The 21,866-nt window shown below is 38.1% G+C and overlaps 1 long non-coding RNA gene and 1 pseudogene across 1 annotated transcript; both read right to left on the reverse strand.

Moving 5' to 3' along the window:
• Positions 1 to 999: 999 nt before the first annotated feature.
• LOC132112821 (uncharacterized) lies at positions 1,000 to 2,148 on the reverse strand. Its single transcript, XR_009425049.1, has 3 exons — positions 1,975 to 2,148; positions 1,313 to 1,370; positions 1,000 to 1,186 (listed from the first exon to the last, which is right to left on the reverse strand). It is a non-coding gene; the product is annotated as an uncharacterized LOC132112821 (long non-coding RNA).
• A 2,401-nt stretch (positions 2,149 to 4,549) lies between these two features.
• The window catches only part of LOC132113384 (usherin-like), a 219,745-nt pseudogene continuing 202,428 nt past the window's right edge, over positions 4,550 to 21,866 (reverse strand).

Below are 21,866 nucleotides of genomic sequence, written 5' to 3' on the forward strand. Positions count from 1 at the left end.
TTACAATACTTATTCATGTACACAATATATTTAGGTTTAAAACAACTTAAGCATACTCGTATATAAACATGTACACTGCCATTCAAAAGTAATGATGCTGAAAATTCAGCTTGGCATCACGAGTATATTACATTTTAAAATAGAAAACAGTTATTTTAAATTGTTATTATATATTACGAGTTTACTTTTTCTTTGTATTTTTATTCAAATAAATGCAATTAACTATTTACAGCAATTCATAAATACATTTCTAATAAATTTAATAGCATGCCAAGCATTTTGTATGTGTGCTTTGTTTCATGTTGTCCTTGCATAGTATCTACCATGGTTTGCTGTACTGCATGGGGATGCTCCACTCGGTCAGAGAAAGGTGTGTGAATGTATGGCTTCCCCGCTGACATGGAGAGGAGAAAATAATGGTTGGCTCAAGTCAGCAGGAGCAATCTAAATATAAATAAAAATTACAACAACAAAAAATTGTTAGTTAATTATACTTAAATTTATTTGCACTTTTTTACATTGAAAATTATTTACTAGAAATAAGGAACAAGCAAAGCCTTGCAAAACCCAGGGAGCTGAGACTCATGGTGAGACATTGCAGGGAGTCATCAGTGTTTCCTATAACTGTGCATTTAACCACCATGTGATATGTACCATATGTGGGTAGACAAAAAAAAAGTTGTGTGTGGAAACTTAACTCAAGTCACTCTGCAGGCACATTTTGAGGCAAACCAATTTGTCGTGACCAAAAAATTCAAGAGTAGGCTGAGACCAGATGTTATTCCCACAATCTTTGTACATCGTCCTGTGGTCAAAAAGAGGAGGGCCCTGCACCATGATGCACCCCTAGACCTGTAAACATGCAAGAAATGGCTGCTGATCACAGCTATATTATTTCAGGTGATACATATATAAGTACAAACTCATACTAGTTGAAGTAATATTTCTCATTTTGAAGTGATGTGATATATTCAATATTTAAATTGTATGTATTCTGCCTCTATCAGTTTCAAAGGTTGAGGGAAAAAAGAATGAGGACACTCAGAGAAGGGAAAGTGATAGTGAAGAAATAGAGGACATGGCTAGAGAGGAGAGACGGGGAAAGGTGACACTGCCGAGTCAACCAGCAGCAAGTCAGTCAGCACCCAGTCAGCATTCCAGTGAACCATCAGCCAGTTACCTGCGTCTATTAAAAAAATTAAAAGAGACAAGAAAAAAAATATCAAACAATGCAAAGGCAGCACTAAGAAAAATAAAGAATGAAAATGCAGCTTTCAAAAAAAAAAAAAAAGGTCCCCTCAGCACTCCTGACCTGCATCCTCACTGATGCTCCATCAAAGAACAGTCCAGTGGCACCACTAATCCTCCACCTACCAGCACCCACAAAATGTTACAGTATGTTACTTTTATACACTAACAAGTTTAAGTACATAATACAGTAGTATTATATAATATAGACAGGTTATATAATATAGGTAATAGTATATGAATAGGTAATAGTCAATGAATCACAATGACTAAAAACACCCCACCCATGTTTTTGCAAACTCAATTCACTCAAAATTTATATCAATAGGGTGCATTTTATTATTAAGGAATTTAATACGTGTAATAAGGAACAAACGTTATAACCTCATTTTTACCACTTCCACTCACTGCTGTCACACGTGATCAAACGTTATATTGAACTAACGTTAGCTAACTTTCCCCACCCTGCAAAAAAAATATGTTTAGATTCCTTTTTTTCTAATTACAAACACGATGGATGAAACTGAATTAAGAGAACAGATTTTACAATTAATAGGGTGTTCGTTACTAACTTTATTCAGCTCCAGCCTAATCTGTTAGTTATCTGATAACATCCCTTAAATCTACTCATTTAATGAGTGATAATCTACTAGAAGGTTTTAATTTGCAATTCATTGTTATTAAGATGTACTGATAATATACAATCTTATTATTTAAACTTCTTACCTTTTAAAAGTGCGTCGCAAACGGTTAATTCTGCTGCATCTCTACGGCGCGGCATCGGTTTGCTGCTACTTCCGGGAACTATTTAGAGGCTCCACGAGCCGCCATTGCTGTAAAAAAAAGCGTTCCATTGGAGTCAATGGAGTTGTCGCAACTCTCTCTCGATATGGCTCTGGTTTCACCACATGAAGATCTTGGAGCTTTGAAAGTGTTCAAATGTCTGCAATGAGACAAAAAGTGTTGCTACATGCACAGATTTAGTTGTTGTCATCTAGTTCGACCTAAACCATTCGTTATATTGGAATACCTAAAAAAGTTATTTAGTGTTTATTTACTCAACAAAACCAAAAAAAAAAAATAAATAAATGAATGAGATTTCGTTTCGTTTCATTGGCTCTGCCCTTAGAGAATGGAGATACTGCCCAATCACCAACCGGGTCAGAGTAAACGTACCTATACCAGTAACTGTGCTGTATTTAATGACAGGAGAGCTGGCGCTGCCACTGTCAGTGGTTCAGGTAACTTAAAATGCAAAGGCTGAAGAGAAAAGTGACAAAAGAGATTATGAGAATAGGGCACAATGAAAAAGAACCACTAAGGTCCACAATAAGACAGAAAAAAATCGTGCCCAGCCCGAGGTCATAGTATAACCCTATGGGCATACTTTTATCAGAGGTGCGTGGGATGTACAGCAGTGGCGGATCTAGAAAATTTTGCATGGGGGGGCAAAGGGGTGGCAAGAGGTCTTGGCAGGGTGGCAGGGGTACATGGAATCCCTATATATGAATTGCTTTAAAAAAAAAACACAAAAACACTTTTAAACTACAGTAGTTATTGTTTAATCATGCCCTTACACACTACAACGTTTTTTAATTCACAACACACACACCAGTTATGTTTAGACTACTTAATTCTATTGTATTTGTTATTTCCCCAGTTGTAACCTGGTTTCATTGCTATGATATCTGAGAGGAATTGGATTTAATAGGACTGCTTAGGCTTAGCTAATGAAATGATCGATCTCCTAACTGGCACTGTATTGTGTGTTGTAACATAACAGCCCAAACTAAAATTGGCTACTTTTATTTAAAGGAATTAATTAATTATTAAAGCGATTTAAGGGAATAAAGAAAAAGAAAGGCTTGTTGTATTAGTGAAATAATTGTAACTATTTGCAACTAATATTTTATTTGTAATTTACATAAATGAATCAAGGAAATTATAGCATATTTTCAATTCAAAAAGGCAAAATTTAATAAATAAATAAAAAAGTTGAACTTTTCTATTGTAAAACAGTCAAATATTAAATGATCTACTTACATTTTACCAGGCATTTGTTAACTTATTTAATAATTTTGACATTGATGAGCTAGACCGCTGAACTTTTAGTCTTCCTAACAACAAACAGAGCGTTGCGTAATGTAGTGCATCAGAGCAGCATCAATAATAATATCAAGTGAATCTCTTATCTGCATCTTAAGTTTATTGCCAATAATAAAGACAGGTTTGCGAACGTGAACTCGGTGAGCTCGCGCAAAACACATCTTCAGCACAGCGACTCATTTAAACGCCTCTGATTGGCCGATGTGATCAACAGACATGTCTGTGATTGGCTACAATGCTCAACGTTGCAAAAGCACGTCAAAAGTACCTTTAATGCAAAGGGGAAAATATAAATAAAAATGTAATATGCACTGTTCATGATTAGTTAATCGCGGCCGTTGTAATCTTATTCACATTTGTTTTTCTGATGAATTGTTTTGCTCTGTGAGAAAGACAATTTAACAAAATATTCGGGCCTTTACTAAAAACTTTCGGGGCTTAAGCCCCATTAGCACAGCCCTAGCGCTGCCCCTCAATATTTTATATTTTTTATTAAGCTGTTCTTGTCTTTACTAAAATCAAAATCAGACTAATCAAAGAGAAGAGTGCTCTTACAAATCACGAGGGAGCGATTTGACCGCTGATTTTGCCTAACGTAATAGACTCGCTGTTTTTGCTGATGCTGAATCGTCTTTAGCATAAAATACAAATGTAACTTTAAGTTAAACGTGTGTTTAAACTACACCTGGGGAAACTCACTTCACCTTCAGAGGATCTGTCCGGGGCAGCTCAGTCTCTGGTTGCAGGGCCACCGCACCGAAGCAGCCAGACTCGCTGTGTGTATGAGCCAGACTGAGCGAACGCCGCTCTGCACGTTCGAATCAGGGACGTAACTAAGTATTTGAGGGGCAGGGGGGAAGGGCGAATAATACATTTAAAATTAAAAATTAAATTGTTCACTTTTGGTAAATGTATTGGACATAGTGGTGGGTTGTTTTTGTAAGTACAGTTTTTGGATCATTAAAGTTAGGGGGGCAGCTGGGGGGGCAAGGCTCTAGAGTGGGGGGGCACCTGCCCCCCCTTGCCCCCCTGTAGATCCGCCCATGATGTACAGTGAGCTGTGGGAGCCGCTGTAGATGTGCAGGTTGTTCTCGGTTAGGCTGTATTCTCTCAGAGGCCCATTCAGAGAGAAAGAGCCACTACAGTCCACAAACACTGTGGTAACCACTGTGCACCACAAATGGCTCCTTATACTGTGGAGCTGAAAAGAAACAGCAAGAGAGGGGTTTGATTTAGGTGCCTTAATTTAACAGTTGAAGAATTTTAGATGGTAATAGGAATGAATTTTATGGCATTTATAATTTGTTAGCAACATATAACCAGAACCATACGAGAGTCCCGAGTCTTCTTTGAGTGTGAAGATGAAAACCCAGTCAGACCCAGTCTGCCCATGTTATTGTAAGACTTGCCATAGGGCAGTAGGCCAGTGACGTTGAAGCTCTGCTCCAGTCCAAAGAATGTGATTTCCACATGGCCGATGACACCGCTTACAGGGACAGGCTGCAGCGGCTGAGGACAGGATGATCGCACATGGAGCTCACAGCTACAGAGATGAAAGTGAAAGGGACAAATATACTATATATACTACTACCTTAATACACTACCATTTAAACTTTTGGGGTCAGTTTGATTTCTTTTAAAAAGACTTTTATTTGTGAAACAAAAAAGGATAAAAACCTTGACTATAATAATAATTATAAAGTTTCATGAACACCACATCAACAGAATGCATTTTGAATGGAGAATGAATCTTGGATCACGTGACATGGAAGAGTAGTAATGGCTGCTAAAAATTCAGGTTTGCTGTTGTTATTTCTTTTTATAAATTACATTTGAAAATTTATTTTAAATTATAATAATATTTAATATTGTTTTCAAACACCACCTCAGTCTGCCGTTGCTTAGAAAAAGAGTCCTGGAGTCCTGTCTAAACTCACGCCATTGTTGAATATTTTGAAACTTTGAATACGCTGCATAAACCACACTTCACCCTTAAATATTAATAAAGAATTTTAGCATAATCATGATTATATTAAGTTATCTGTTTTTAATATTATGCAAAATCTGTACCTTTCAATGATGCCATTGGGCTGAAGAGGCACCAGAGCTGAGCGGGAGGTGAGGGCGACTAGACGTGGTGGGGGCTGCTGGGCCGGGGTGGAGGCCTGGGTGCGGTGCACACTTAAGGGACCTCGTCTGCTGCACAGGAAACAGGTGCAGGCCTCCACACCTACAGAATACACAGTGAAGGGCCTAAGACCCTAAGTGGAGAGGGACATCTGCTGGTGGGACGTCCCCTCAGACAGCTGCAGTCAAAGAAACAAAAGAGCTTGTTCCAGTTTGCACTAGAAATTCTAATAGTCTAAATTCTTAGTTGCTTATATGTAATTGTTATAAATATTTATATGCATAAGTAAAAATAAATCTATTGTATTTGATGTACCAGCAGGTATGAATCTTTATTTTGTGTGAAGACTCTGTAGAGGCTGACAAGGCCATTAGCTTGCTGGGTGGGCTGATATCCACCACAGCTGAGGTGGCTTGGATGTGCAGGAATTTAGGAGAGCTTAACCCCTGTGTGACCTTAAGCCCTAGGGCTACCAGCACGACCTGCTGAGTTTACAGCCCACACCTAGATAGTCAAAATTAAATAACACATGAAGTCAGGTATTTATATATATGTATATTTGATATTTATATTTATATATATATATATATATATATATATATATATATATATATATATATATATATAATAAATGTATAAAATAAAAATAAAAATTATATAATGCTATATTGTTATTATTATAATAATAACTTATGGTACACATATGCAGTGGTGGCCAAAATAATTAGAACACTTTATTTAAGAGGTTTCACTTGTTTTTGTTGAACTGGCCACATGCCCATAAAACAAACTATTGCTGGAACTAGCTGCGATGGAAGGAATCTGCTGGAACATTGCAAATGATGGATTGGCCCATTCAAAGTCCAGTCCTCCAATTTTGGGGCGAGTTGGAAAATAAACTAGACAGATCTAGTGTAAATTTAAAGGAAAGTTTCATGAGTGTTGAAGTTCTCAGGAAATAAACTGACACACGTTTTACTTGCTAGACCACAGCTCCAACATTTATCATGACCATAGACCAACTAGTATAGACATGCACAAGAAAATAAAGGAACTTTGGTGTTCAAAGCTACAGGTGAGTGTATCGAGACGCCTGTGGTCTCTCTCACACCTGCAGGGCCGATATAAGACCGGCTCTGATACCCACACCGGCTCTGAAATGGCCCAGCAGACAGAACGGAGACTCGACACCATCCTCCTCTTAAGAGAAGTCACCTTCACCTGATGAACCCTCCTGGCGCATTTTGCAAAAGCAAACTACCCATTCAACTACTTTGAGGAGTCAGAAGTCTTACGCTCTCGAAGCCCTGCTGTCATTAATAGCCAAAACATCAGCATCCATTACAGAATCACTCCAGCCTGAATCTACATGAAAATTAAATTTCACCTTCATCAAGGAGTAAATGAACACATGGAAAGGTGAAGTAATCTTATTTACTAGACGAGCTGTTTGTATAATTACACAGGAAGAGTAGGAAAAGGTCAACTGGGGTCGCTATTTGCATGAGTAAGTAATTTGTAGATTGTCAGTTATAATAGCAGCGGCAGATGGATGTTCCTGTGGATAGGGTTAAATTAGCCTCAATAATAGGCAATTACACCGTGATCAATCCAGATGATAGATCTAAGTGGCAATACACACAGACTGCACGAGTCACCGGCTGATTTCACATTCCCATCCGAACCTGTTCCACTGCCAAAGTGACGACTAGAAGTGTCGGAGCGCAAAGGGGGCGACAGAGCTGTGACAGAAGAGAAAGAGGGCGGTCACAAAACAGCCTCTTGTCACCCGAAAAGAGAAAAGGTCATGTTGGCAGGAAGTCAGTGAGGAGGAAAGAGTGACGGTTCGCTTGTGCGCCGTTATGAATGAGCACCAGGACAAAGAAACGTGATAACCTTAATTTCTCACTGATAAGTCATTCCGATTCTCAGATAGGAATTTGGTGAAAAGAGATATGGCTGCTACGTTTTAAAGTGGAGTCAGCCAGGACATCTTCATGCCCTTGTATCGGCGCAGACGTTTTATTGCCACTGAAGCACTTGCATACAGAGCTGTAATTAACGCGGGAAAATAAAACTATTTCATGAGCGAGCTCTAATGGATGTGGGCCGAATCTGCCCGGAGACAAGCCCTCATTGGCTGTGGCCACGCCCCCCAGTCATGGACACGGGGCCAAAAGTTCCCTTTTCTGTTATGAGCACTAGGCTAATTAAGATTTGACATAAAAGTGTCAATAAAATATGTAGCCTCTTAACATGGGATGGGTTTGATTTCACAGGGACACATGCCCTTGTGTAAGAACGAGTAAAATAAAACACAACAAAAAGGGAGACATCTCCACGACATTAAGACAAGAACATTAAAAAAAGTAGAAGTCCTGACTCCTTCAAAAATACAAATGGTCAACAAACAGTGATTCATACTGTTAAACAAGCAGACGTAGACATAAGCTCAGTGACGATTCCAGGATAGTTAGCAACCCCCCCGGGAAAGCCAATAGCATTAAAAGGTCTTTCCAATACTTGTACATTTGGGAGGCCTTACAGCTAATTCAATGACTTCGATCGAAATCATCAACATTCAGCCAGGCCCAGATTAATGGCCCTGTCGCTTGTCCGTCATCACTCAGCTCCGCCCGCCAGCTGTCATAAATTACCACTCATAAATAAGATGGAACAATCAGGCAAACTCTATCAATTTAGTCCTGATCAGCCCAAGCCTCTTAGGCCTGACAGTAAAATGCTAATGTTATTTTGCTCCAAAGGCTAGGCTGTCAATTAAGAAAGGTCTCGTAAGGCGACGGCGGTGCGATGAACATGTGAATGAGAGAGTAGAGATGAGCACTGAGCAGTACGTTAAAAACAACCGCAACAAATAATCATGCTAATTAAATATTCCTTGAGGACAAGTTTATATGGCAGATTTAATCATGTTTAGTTGCATGATTATGCTAAAATATTATGCATCACAAGAACAAAGTATGAAGCATCACAAAGTGTAGAGGGATGATTTCATATTCAGGATGCATCATGCTAAAAACTAAACTTGCTAAAACTAAAACTATTCATTTTTTTTTTCATTTTATTAAATGAAATAAAGCTGAAATAAAACAACACATTATATACATATTAGATGAAAAACTTAAATCTTGAATGAAACTGAAATTTTGTCTCAGCAACTAGCAGAAATTAAACAGGTTTAAGTTACTAAAAAAAGGACTAAATGATTAAAACTATATATTATAACTATATAGCTAAATAGAACTTTTTAAAAACTATTAAACAATTCATATTAAAAATACTAAACCAACCTATAATTAAATTGAAAATATAAAACTAAAAGCCAACTCAGAATACTAATAAATACTACAATATAGTATAAATAGTACACTGTAATATTTATTTTATTGTATAAATAGCACTAACTTAAAGCAACCATTCAGAACACCTTAGCAAATGTATGGCAACCCTCTGTCAACTATCCACAAGCTTACAGACAACAGTCACACTTCTTGAGAAAATATAAAAAGTCTGTTCATTCTTTGTGTAATATATTAATTTTAGGTATAAAAAGTTCAACTCAAATGCACCAATGGCAGTAAATTCTGCCATTTGGAGTGTAAAACACATCTGAGTGAAATGTGAAACAGCAATGTGACCTGGTATTCGTAGGCTGTGTAAGGCAGAAGTTTGTCATCTTGGTAGGTGGTTGAGGAGTTGCGATAGATCAGTGTAGTTACAGATTGGCTTTCCTTGTCTAAAGCGAGTTTTCGGTACAGCTGGTAGTGCAAAAGTTTCCCATTGGGCTCAGCTGGAGGAGACCAGGACAGCAGAAAGACTTGTATGCCCGAAGGGTTAGTCTGCAGCTCCAGCAGCGGGGCAGGTTGTCCAGCAGGAGGCGACTCAAGCGTCTGTACTGAAGAACAATCACTAGCTGCTCAGGCCTCCACTCTTACCTCATATCTGCAAACATACACAAAAAAATAATGAAAAAAACATTAAATAATATCTAAAAATAAATAAAAACAATATCAATAAGGAACATATGAAAATAAATATTAAAACATTACACCAAAGAAATAAATAATAAACACACAAAAAAACCCTGTTTTATCAGTGCCATTTTTTTGTTTTACTTTTTAAATTAGATTTTGAATATTTAGGACTATAAACATAATTTAGGTGCTTATCCTAGTAAAATGTGCTGTTATTTATCAACACTATAGAGAACGGACTAAAGGTTTTCTCCTTCAGAAGGTCACCAGACTGAAGGAGAAAAGGGAGAGAAGATAGCGAGCAAGAGAATAAAGGGAAGGTCGTCTGAAAGAGGCAATGAGTGGCGAGTTGATAATGTTGATGAACCATTATCATCACCCCACTTATCTGGATTTTCACTTCAACATACATAGAGAAGCTCCAGACTTTAGCCATCCCTCATATGAGAGCCTCCTCCTTCTGACCATCTTTGTCCATGCCGAAGATGGAAACATTAGAATAGGCTCAAGGTTGACTCCCTCCCCCTTTAAGATTCTCTCTCGCTCCTTTTCTTCCTTCGCTCATTTGGTTTTATCAGTGTGTCTGTCTTTGGTGCAGCAACTGAAAAAGTCTGACCAGCTAATTTAGGTTTGCAGCTAGACAATATAACAAGAAAATATCTACTACTAACAATTCTATTTAAAGATGCTTTAAGTACTCTGTTAGTTGTTTATTTATCTATCTTCAGCCTCAAATACTTGGGGTTGCCTTACAATATACATTACGTATCAAAACTCCAGAGTAAACAGTGTTAGTGCTGTATGCTGGTATTTTACCTGTAGTAGGGCTTTAGTGCAGTAATGGAGAAACATTGGCTTTGAAACGCACTGTGTGAAGCAAAATTTAAGCATTTAAGGTTGGGCACAGCTGGGAGCCATTTTTAAAGCGAGTAGCTGTTGATGACCCCATTAGGTTGTGCAAGGGGGTCCCACTCCACCATAATGCTGAATGGTAAATAGGAAGTGACATCAGACACCATAGGTAGCGCTGTGTTGGCAGGGACGGCTTTAATGTCCTGATCTGCATAGGCTTATTGGTAACGCACCCAGCCAAAGTGCAGACAATGACTGCGTAACTGTAGAGAGTGTACGTGGTTAAATCCACATCAGTGTAGTTGAACACACTTGAGTCGAAGCTGAAATGGAAGTCAACGTTGTCCCTCTGAATCCTGTAGGTCAGAAGAAAACCATTGGGCTCCAAAGGAGGCGTCCAAGCTACAAAGACTTCATTAGGCTTTCCCTCTACATGACTGACAGCCGGAGGAGCCAATCCTCTAGGAGGAGCTTGTTTGGTTTGAACTGTGAGCCACGGGCTATTGGTATATCCTGCCACATTTGAAACACACACTCAAAACTTATACCTGCTCCAGGGCAGAAGGCCAGACAAGTTATAGGAGAAGCTGTTAGCCTGGGTGTCATTCTGGATGAGAACAATCTTGTCTCTCATCGAGTCATCTTCATCACTCCGTACCCTGCCATCTTCTAGACTTACAGCCAGAACCTGGTACTGCAGGATCCTGCCGTTGGGCTGGGCAGGTGGAGACCAGCGGAGCTCAGCGCTGCGGGATTGGACCTGCTGAACCGTAGGAGCCGATTGAGAGAAGGGGCCAGCTTCTTCAATTGTACAGCCTGCTTCGGTGCAAGCTTCGAGAATGAGCGTGTACACAGTGTAGGGTTCCAGACGGTAGAAGAGGAACTGATTTGAACTCCAGGTTGTCCTCATTGAGGATAAAAATGTATAATCCATATACTTATATGGATATAAATATGGTAAATTATAGCAGATTCTGGAGCTGATATTGCAATGTTACTGTCATTGAGGGTTGCATACTTTGATGACTCCATTTGGAGAGGATGGTTTAGCCCACTGTAGCAGCAGCATTTGGCTGTGTTCTTTCTTCTCCACACTGAAGTTAGCCAGGCCATGTGGAGAGGCTTCAAGGGTCTGAATGGTGGTCCAAGGACTAGACACCTGACCTTCTCCATTAACTGCTTCTACACGCACATTATATATAGTGTACGGCTCCAAACACTTGAGCTTGAAAAATGTTACCCTGCAACACAAAAGACACAAATAAAATTAGTTATGTTATAACATTGTATTAATTGTATCAATAATAATGATAATATTACTATTAAAATACAATTTAATAATTCAAATATTATATTTAAAGTGTAACTAAACCCCTGCTCAGAGCCTGACTCCACCCACTGACAATATTTGAAAAATGCTGAAAAGTGGGCAGATCACAGCGGAGATAGAGGGGACGAACCTAGGGCGGGGCTGAGCGAGTGCGGCGTGATCCTGAGACTCGCAGTGATGGATTGATTGACAGCTGCTGTCAGAGACGCTAAAATGGAGAGTGACTGTAATGACGCAAGTAGTTTTGCAACAGAGCGATCATTTGAAGTAGAGGACTTTTCTCCCCCACTTTCACCTGAAGTGGAGGGTGTCGAGGTGTTTGTTCATATCAATTCGAGCCGCTGGCTCAAACTGCGGTCTTAACTCCCGCACAGCGTCGCTTTTCAGCGCGAGCTGTGTGGAGAAGTCCATTTCCACCTCCATTGCGTTGGAGAAGCAATCCCGCGTAAAACGCAGTTTGCACACTCGAGCTCTAGGCGGGAACTTGCGGTCTTCCAGGCCAAATGCATGCAACCACTGGCGCTTAATTTTAAAGTCTGCTGGTAAACTATGCAGTCCAGCAGTGCTGTCGCAACCAGCAACAACCTCCGTACCATCCTGACCACAGTACTAAATACAGATAAATCTAAGCTAACTTGAAGATCTAAATAACTATATAATTGCTATGCTAAATAGATGCTATAATAGTCTATCCTGGTCGTTACCAATACTCGCAATTCCAGCTCCTGACTCACTACAGTGATTTTGATGGTTTTATACTACCAAGGGCGTGGTAGCTCGTACCAAGGGGCGTGGTGAGCTGGAAACCGCTTACGTCACCTGCCACCGCTTACGTCACTTGCCACCCCAACATCCAATAGGAAAAATCAACTGCAGTAGCCACCGTTCAACCTGAAGAGGGCAGCACTCACACGTTTTTACACCATATATTGTAGAATTAAAACACTTTATACTCAAATGTCAAAAAAGTTACTCGAATCAATGAACAGCACTAATAAAGCCCCATTCTTATAGATCATTAACTAAAAAAAGTTGGTTTAGGGTTTAGTTACTCTTTAATGTTATATATTATTATCATCATCATCATCTTCATGACTAATAATAAGAAATTATTATCTACAGCATACATTACAGTACATAATGTATATTTCATTAAGTGCAGTATATAATTTTTTTTGTGAATGCAGTACTCATGAATAGATCAAAAATTGCAAAGATGGCAAAACAAAACAAAAAACAACGCAAAGCAAAAAACCAAAACAAAAAAACAAAGCAGAAAACACAAACAAACAAAATAGAATATAAAAACCTTATAAATCACCATATGGAGGCTCAAAAATATCAATATTAAAAAACAAAATATAAATTGATAACTAAATAAAGACATGTAACTCTGTCGGCATCCATGCTGAATATTAGTTTTGTAAATAGATGTTTGCTTTTTTAACAGAAGATTTATTCATTCCTTAAAAATAAAAATTAATTTGACCAGAAAAAAAAACACTACACATAATTCTTACCATCAATAATAAAGCTACAGAAACCTCTCTCAACTGTCCCTATGCAGATTTTACACCCTGATACATTACATTGCTGGGAGGCACTGAAGCATTTAAAACGCTACCTTTTTACGTGGTTGAAAAATTGAGAACATTTGGACTATAAACCAGCAAACATATGCACATTGTCAATAGAGACAGCTGTTTCATTTCACTTTATTTCAGCACAGAGACTTATATCCTGCCCCTAGATGGCAATGCTATCAAACACTTTCCTAAACATGGGCACCAAGACATTAACAAGCAGGCGCTCCCTCATCCAGGATACTCAAGGCAGCCATTAAAAAGCGACTAAGAGAATTGATTTTTGTTATAGATTTACAAATAAATGTTTATGGCACAGATCCCTAAAATGGGAAGTGTTTAAGTTTTGATTAAGAGAATTGGTTATGCTGCCTTTTGGGATGTGCATATATCCACCATACATCAAATTCTCAACATTACAGAATTACATTTCAAAAGAGAATATGTCAGGCATTTAAATGATGTAAAACACACACTTTAAATTCTAAACAATCCTTTATATTAAGATCGACTGCATACGAACTTGGACGTGTAAACCTCTGTACGGAAGCCAACAGCAGCCAGGCTTCTGGACAAAAGCACTGAATTCGGACTTTCTGTAATTGAGGCAGAAAGAGGTCTCGCTGGTTTAAACATTAAAGAGGTATCAGAGTCAGAAACACATTTAGCATAAGCTCAGGGAATCAGGGGAAAGAAGTCTTTTAAAGCCCCTTTTCTTTCCGCTTTTCCTCTTTCAACTGAGCACAGGTCTCCCTTGTCTCATCAGCTGCTTACATATGTGTTATTTCCTGTGACAGCGCTGGGGGCTGCTTGGGCCAGGGGATGATTTTAATTAAGAATAACCATGTGGATTTGTCACAACAATTATGCTGATTAGATGAAAGTGGAGATTCCTGACCCTTCAAAGGTGTGGGACTGCTTCATTTGCATACAGTAGACATACTGTCCCGGCCTTCCACTGCTGACTTCAGCCTGAGCTGGATTTTATTAGTATCATGCTAACAGCTACAGGGCCCGGGAAATGCCTCATCAAAAAGCATCAAATGGAGCCTTTGGTCATGTTTTAAGCAACCTACATTCAAACAGATGAAATAATGCACTGATGCATTTTTTTGTAAGTATTATCATTCATTTCTGAATATCCCTGAATGTTTAATGAATGTCTAATGTTTATTTTTTTAATACACATAGATTCTTGAATATAATAAAAATCTTCTCTACACTGGTATATTAAAACAAACCGAGGAAAGGTTTTCATGATGCACATTTCAAAACCACCATTCCTGTGCTATTCACAGGCCGTTCACGCAAAAATGAAAAGTCTGTGATTTTGTCCATATTGAGAGTCAATTGGATCCAAAACAACATTAAACCACATTGACTTTCATTATATAAACAAAAAACTGTAAATGCATCTTCTGTGATATGCAGGATAAAGACAGCCATACACGTTTGGAAAAACATGAGGGTGAGTAAATGATGACAAAATTTTCATTTTTTGGTGAACTATCCCTTTAATTTTTCGACCACTCTATGGCTCTCGTTCACTTTCAGTTTAACTGTTGAGAAAGTCAACAGAATTTTAAGCATCATTTCAATGAATCTGCAGTACTAACAACTGATGCCTTGACACAATTATTTGTGGTTTAGATGTAAAGTTCTGTTCAAGCCAAGCCTCAATCAGATGGAGGGCTCTTGAATCACTGAGCTGTTCTTCAGACTGGGCCGGTGTCTGATGAAGGAAACCCCTCATGCATGCAAACACACACATAAAGAAAAAGACGAAAGTACCACATACCTCGTCCGAATGTGGCAATCTGTGTATGCATGACAATCAGGACTGTGAATGATGGAAGTTGTTTTCAGAAAATAAAAGCACTTGCAGTCAAGTACTGTACACCACTAATTTTAGCACTTTAAATAAGAAATTAGATTTAACAAGCTTTCTTAGAGTGTTTACTTAGTACTACAATCCCAATATTGACAATATAATAGCAGAATAATGCTGTTTGGCCTTCTATATTATAGAAGATGTCTATATAATAATTTATAAAAAATATATATATTTGTATATAAAAATATATATTTATATACTATGTAAATATATACATGAACATATACAATATACGTGTCCATACCACCATGCAATGACTCCTTTGACACCTATAAACATTTTTGAATCTTTAAGCTACACAAATAAAATCCTCAATTGTGTCACCAGCCTGGTCTGAAACTAGGAATGAGATTAAAGTTTGTGAAAGCTCAGAGGAATCCACTATCAAAATCCACAGGCCGTCGGGAGCTCCCCTCTGTGTGTCCTTTCGGCAAATGAGCATGGGTTCAACCAGGGCCCAAAAGAGCTACTCGCGGTTCTGCTTCAACAGTGTGTATACGAGTCTACACAAAGACACGGCCCAATGCGCCGCCATCATGTTTATGCACTCTTCACTGTGTTCTTAATGATAAACTAACAGATTGTAAACATGCTGCCGGAGTTTCAACATCCCCCCCCCCCCATTTTTTTTTAAACAATGTCCTTCATGTTAGAGTGGTTACAGGCAGCAGAAGGACATCATTAGAGCCATGGTTAAACTGTAATTTACACCATTAGGAAGGCAGGAGCAATTTTTATTGCCTAGTAAATTTCAGCTCTGAAATATTTGGACCATATGGCTCAATTTGTGTAATAACCTTAATTTCTTGCACCCTTCAGGTCCGCCTGCATCTCCGCTTGCTACTCCGACAGAGTCGGGCTTCTGTGCACAAAACGCGAAGCGTCTATAGAGCGGCGGTTGAGATTAATAAGGTGTCACGTCCTGTTTGGGTGAAGGCATTGGAACAGCAGCCAGATGGTATCTCTGCAAATGACTGTCAGGGGTCCTGATCTAATCAATAGGATGTATTAATACATCTCCCATCGCTGGGGTTCTCATGGGGCTGCTGAGCAACATCTGGAAAGATCAGGAGGGGGAGAGAGAGAGAGTACGAGAGGCAGAGAGTGTGCTGGAAGCTACGTACAGAAAGCAGAGGAAAAAGGCCATAGCGTTAAGAAGAAAGAGAAAGTGTGAGAGCAAAAAAAAAAAAAAAAGGAAGAGAGGAAGGGATGGGACAGGTCTGGTGCTGGCTGTGACTGGGCCTGCCTAATCTCTCATGTAGGCTTGATAAGTGTTCGGTAATGAGGGGCGTCTGCACACATAGTGAGGGAGAAGGCTTTTGGCGGCTCAGACCGCCTGTGCTCCATAGCCTCATTCAGTCCCGCCGTCATGACGTCCACATTAATCACACGCACTGGCACGAGGTACGGCACACAGCACAGCCAGGGATCAATAGCAGCCCCATCCACCCAAAAAAAAGAGGATGGGCATGCTCAGACCACAGAAGACCACAAGCTTTACTCTCTGCTAAAGAGCTACTGAACAGCATTACACCATCTGCTCCACGATCTGACTCCACTCTACATACGATGTGTCTAAGCAACGGTTTCTAAAACCAAATCAAAGACAAATCTAGCACATCTAGCACAAACTCTTTTTGGATTGATTTGATACCTACAAGCATGTTTACTGCTCAGGGCTCAACAATAAGGATGACACATGATTTTCTGCATTCCAAATAAACTACATTTGGTTTTAATAGCGTATTCAAGGGTTGTTATCATTAACTAAGACTAAAAATCGAAAACCATTTTTAAATGAAGCTAAAATAACAAAAAAACATAAATGACCTATTAGATGTACAAGTCCAAATGTTTCAGAAATAAGTATGATTAGGCTGAATTGCTAAAACTAAAAACTGAAATTAAAGTTAAATATATATATATATATATATATATATATATATATATATGTGAAAAAAACAAAAAATGTAAAACCCATCAAATAAACTAAAACTAAACTAAAACTCATACAAAAGGCTAATTACAATATAATAGCTATAACCAGCTATTAATGTGCATACTGCAGCAATTAAAAAAATATATTTTTATATAATTTGTATATAATATAATGTAATTTGTATATAATATAATATAATATAATATAATATAATATAATATAATATAATATAATATAATATAATATAATATAATATAATAATATTCCTTACATAATAATAATAATATATAATATAATATTCCTATAAAAAATATGCAATATATAATAGGAAAAAACTAACTGGAATATATAGGTTTTTTAGTTCATAGCTACAAAACAGGTACAGCTATCATAACAATATAATATACAAAAATAAACTGATAAAATATAATGTATAGCTTGTTGAGGATTTTTCCTTGTCAGATTTACAAGTGCATGCACTAGCAGGAACGACAAGATTTTTTTTCCCTTATTCCTTCATTCTCAGACATGAAAACAACTTCACTCCACCAGAGAACATTAACCTGTAGCCACTCAACAGTTGGCAACAGCTAAATCAATATGATGCCCCACTGCAGGCCAAGTATTGACATGGCAGCGGACAGCTGATATAGCACAAAGTCAGTATCCAAAAAAAGATTGTGCAGGATTGATGGATTATAAATGTAGCTGTGAGAAATTGCACTAATACCCACACTACAATTTCCCTGTGGCAGCTGTTATACGATTGGGCAGTGTCTTCAGCAGATGACCGTGGAAAAACTCAGAACAGTATGGGTAAATTAACCTTTATATTGTAAACTACAAATAATTAGCCTGGTTCTAAAAATGCAAAACTGAAAATTCTAGTGCTATTTCTATTTCAAAATATTTTTTTCCAAAAATGTAAAATCATAAAATTCACATTATACATTAAATACTCCATAAAAATACAGATTTTAATCATAAGTTATATTATAAAATTACAAAAAAATTTACAATTTGCTAAATAATAAATTTGCATCAGCCATTAGGAGGCCAGGGTCATAACTCAAGAGGGCTGAGGACACATGGAAAATTAATTACAAGCTGATTAACTGCAGTCTGACGTCACACATTCACCACTGAAGCCGACCTCTGGAGGTCAAGAAAACCTGAAAGGACTGCCAAGAGAATAGAAGCGGAACTGTAAATTACTCTCAAAGAAAAGAGGGGTGCTGATAAAAGGCCTATCCCGGATGACGTTCATTAATTGCTATCAAAATAATTAATTTGTCTATTAGGCAGGCATCTATCTGGCGCTCTGTGGGAGAAGCTGAACTCCTCAGTGGGTTCTGGATTCTTTCCCCTGTGGTGGTGCTGCTATCAGGGGGCAAGTTGGCTCTGTTCACACTTGTATTGAACAGGAACTCAAGCTGCAGCTTTTATTTTTGGCCATGATGCAGTTGCGAGCATCTGCGAGGAAAGCAGCACACAATTTTTCCTCGGTGTCAAACATGAGAATGTCATGAATCACAGCGGCTACTTTTATAGGTGGAGACATCAGCGAATGAGGAATCTGTTTAAACATGCGAGCAATGGGCTGATCGCTGAAGAATGATCTCAGACAGATGCTGATGCTGGAATCTTCAGGTGCTGAAGCTGAGAAGCAGCCAAAAACACAACAATGGGACAATATGCACTCAAAGTAGGCTCAAAATAAATAATACAAATAATCTAAGCAAACAATCTAATTCAATTCAATGAAATAATCAAAATGTTGGAGCATGCTGTCAAACATTTTAATTGTTTATTAATTTACTCTTCAAAGGTTTGGTCTGTAAGATTCTTAAATTTTATTTATTTTTATTTTTGAAACATTAGGTTTATCAAAGCTGCATTTACATGATCAAAAAGACAGTAAAACATCAATATTATAAAGTGTTATTACAATTTAAAATAAATGTTTTCTATTTTTATTTCTATTTCTTCTTTTAATATCTTTTTTTTGTCATCCTAGAATGCCAAAGCAGTATTTTGTGTCACATTAATCCGTAAAAGTGAAAATAAAACTATTATTAAAAAATAAAAATAAAAACTTACCTGAACTTCTAAACAGTAGTTTATACAATGTATTAATTGAAATATTGCAAGTTTGTATTTGTTTTGAGTAATATATTGTTTTGTATTTCATTATTAATAAACTCTTTTTTTGCTGAAAAGTCTACTGTAGGCTACTTAATTGCCATTGTCAAAACTTACCTCATTTATTGTGACAAAATGAGTTCAGCTATTTGTATTTAATAACAGTACGTTTTTTTTTCATGGGTAATAACAGGGAAAATGTCCAAGACCTTTGTTTTGGTAACCAAAATTTAAGATATGTGCCTACACAGAAAATGACTTTAATTTTACCAACTCTCAGAACTATTCACTGATGTAAAACCTGTGTCAGCTATAGCCCCAGTCCCCCTATATTGTCTTATATATCATATTATTTTTCACATTCAGAAAGAAGCATCATAGTTGGCACCGATAGCCTTGTGGGCAGCATGTACCATACAGCGTCGTTGTGCTACAATCATCTCGAGTTTGAATCTCGGCTCGAGGATCTTTTCCGATCCCGCCCCCCTCTTTCTCTCCCACTTTGTTTCCTGTCAGCTCTACACAGTAATCATTATAAAGGCAAAACATTTTTTTTTTAAAGATAATAGGAAAGAAAAGTGTTGCCTCTCTATTCATTTGATAGATTTGAGAAATTTTTTTTTTTGTGGGTGCTAGTTCATACATCATTTCTCAATTGTCTTGCTTGTTTGCACATGGTTCATTTATAACTTCTCACACAATGTTGTCTCACACAAAGTAACAGTTGTGGAGATCGTTGTGTAGTTTCTGGTACACCACTTTGTACTTGGTGATCACTCCGTTTGGCATGTTAGGCTGGGTCCAGCTCAGCAGAAGAGAGTCGGCACTGGTGGGGTGGGCTGAGGGAGTTCAGACGGAGGTCCAGGAGCTGGAGGTAGAGCCTTTAGAGTTGACGGCAGTGACTCTGTATTCATATTCACTGAATGGTAGAAGGGAATCTGAGGCATCGATGAACTCTAGGGGACCTTCGGTCCAGATGAACACTAGCAGTTCCTCTTGAGTTCCAATTGGCTGTCTGGAGGAAACAGAGTTAAGATTAAATGAAAAACCAGAAATACTTCATCTATCATAGAGTGAAAGATTACCCAAATATGACAAAACACATAAAGTGTCTTCTTTAAAGACCCTTCAAATGCAGTTGCAGTTAAAATTATTCCCCAAAACAAACAAATCCAGTGGGAGTGCCAAAGGAAGGTTGCAGAGATGAGGAAGAACACACAGAGGAGGGTGAGGAGCAGGGGCAGAGCGCTGGGCTTTGCTCAAGCTTCGTTAATTCCTCCACATTAGAGGCCTGGCTTCCATGCTGCTGGAGAAAATGACATTCACTGCTCTAATGTGGCCCCTGCCGGCCCCACTCGCACCGCAACAGCCTAATCTCACCCACCGCATTAAAATAAAGCCAAACAGAGGCTGGCAGGGGAGAGGAACGTCTCACACCATGGCGCTAAACTACAGCACACAGCTGCGATCAGCAGTCTGTTCCACACACATACCGACACTGCATCTGGAACACAAGACCTTCTGCTTTAGGAAGTCAGGAAGTAAACGTAGTAACAGGCATTTTGTTTTTCATACATTTGAGCTGATAAAAAAATGTACTGTTTAAGACTTTGATCTAAATTAATCACCCTCTCCAATAAAGCAAATGCTAAAATATTTACAGAAGAATAAGATGGAAGGATATGGACTCTCCTACACACAAAAACTCTTTTTTAGGAATTCTGGATATGACATAAGCAGGGTCGCAGGTAAGTCGTGATGAAGTGACTACAAAGAAAGATGCATAATAAAAGATCTTATTATTAGCAGACCGAAAATGTCATCTTTGACTGTTGAAGGGTGGAAAATTGGTTAAAACTTTTTGTAAAACTTCACTTACACAATGCTTTGCTATTTTCTTTGCTATTCTACAGAAATCACTGTAATTACATACTAAATATATTAAAGAAAACAGTTATTTCATTATATTTCACAATATTTATACTACATTTTAATGACACAATTACCTATATATAAATTTGAGCCACTCTTTCATAACATTATGATCCACTGGATGTACATAAAGAGCACTAAGTGCTACACATAGACAGGAAGAGTACAAGGTTTTCCAAGTTTTCCTCATATTTAAAATTAAATATCTATCCTGCTTTCTCCTTATGAAGTCAAAAATCCAGCTTTTTGGAACTGAGAAATTTTTGATGATTAGTCCCAATACTATCCGTTTACATATCAATAAATCAAACTCTTTTACTTTAAAACATCAACAAGAATTTGATTTATCATATGACATGACCCATTTAAGAAGTCCAGCGTTTTGAGGCTGTAACAGCTAGATGAATAAGTAGTTCATCAATGCTTGCATTGTATCACCAGCATTGTCTGCATGCATGCAGTATGAACGGATGAATTCTTAGGAAGTGATTTACAGTAATTCTGTACAGCCTATCTATACAGGACTATCCCAGGTAATACCTCACTCTCCTGTGTAATATAAGTTAAATGCATGGAGGACAAACATCCCCGAGGAGAGGACACTCACTTCACAATCTCAGATAAGCTCCAATGAACTGAATACATACACAATAGCACATTAAACCGATTACATTTAGCGCAGCGCTGATCGCCGGTATTAAGATGTGCAGATATAAT

Source organism: Carassius carassius, chromosome 32 (genome assembly GCF_963082965.1).
Source record: "Carassius carassius chromosome 32, fCarCar2.1, whole genome shotgun sequence".
NCBI lineage: Eukaryota > Metazoa > Chordata > Actinopteri > Cypriniformes > Cyprinidae > Carassius > Carassius carassius.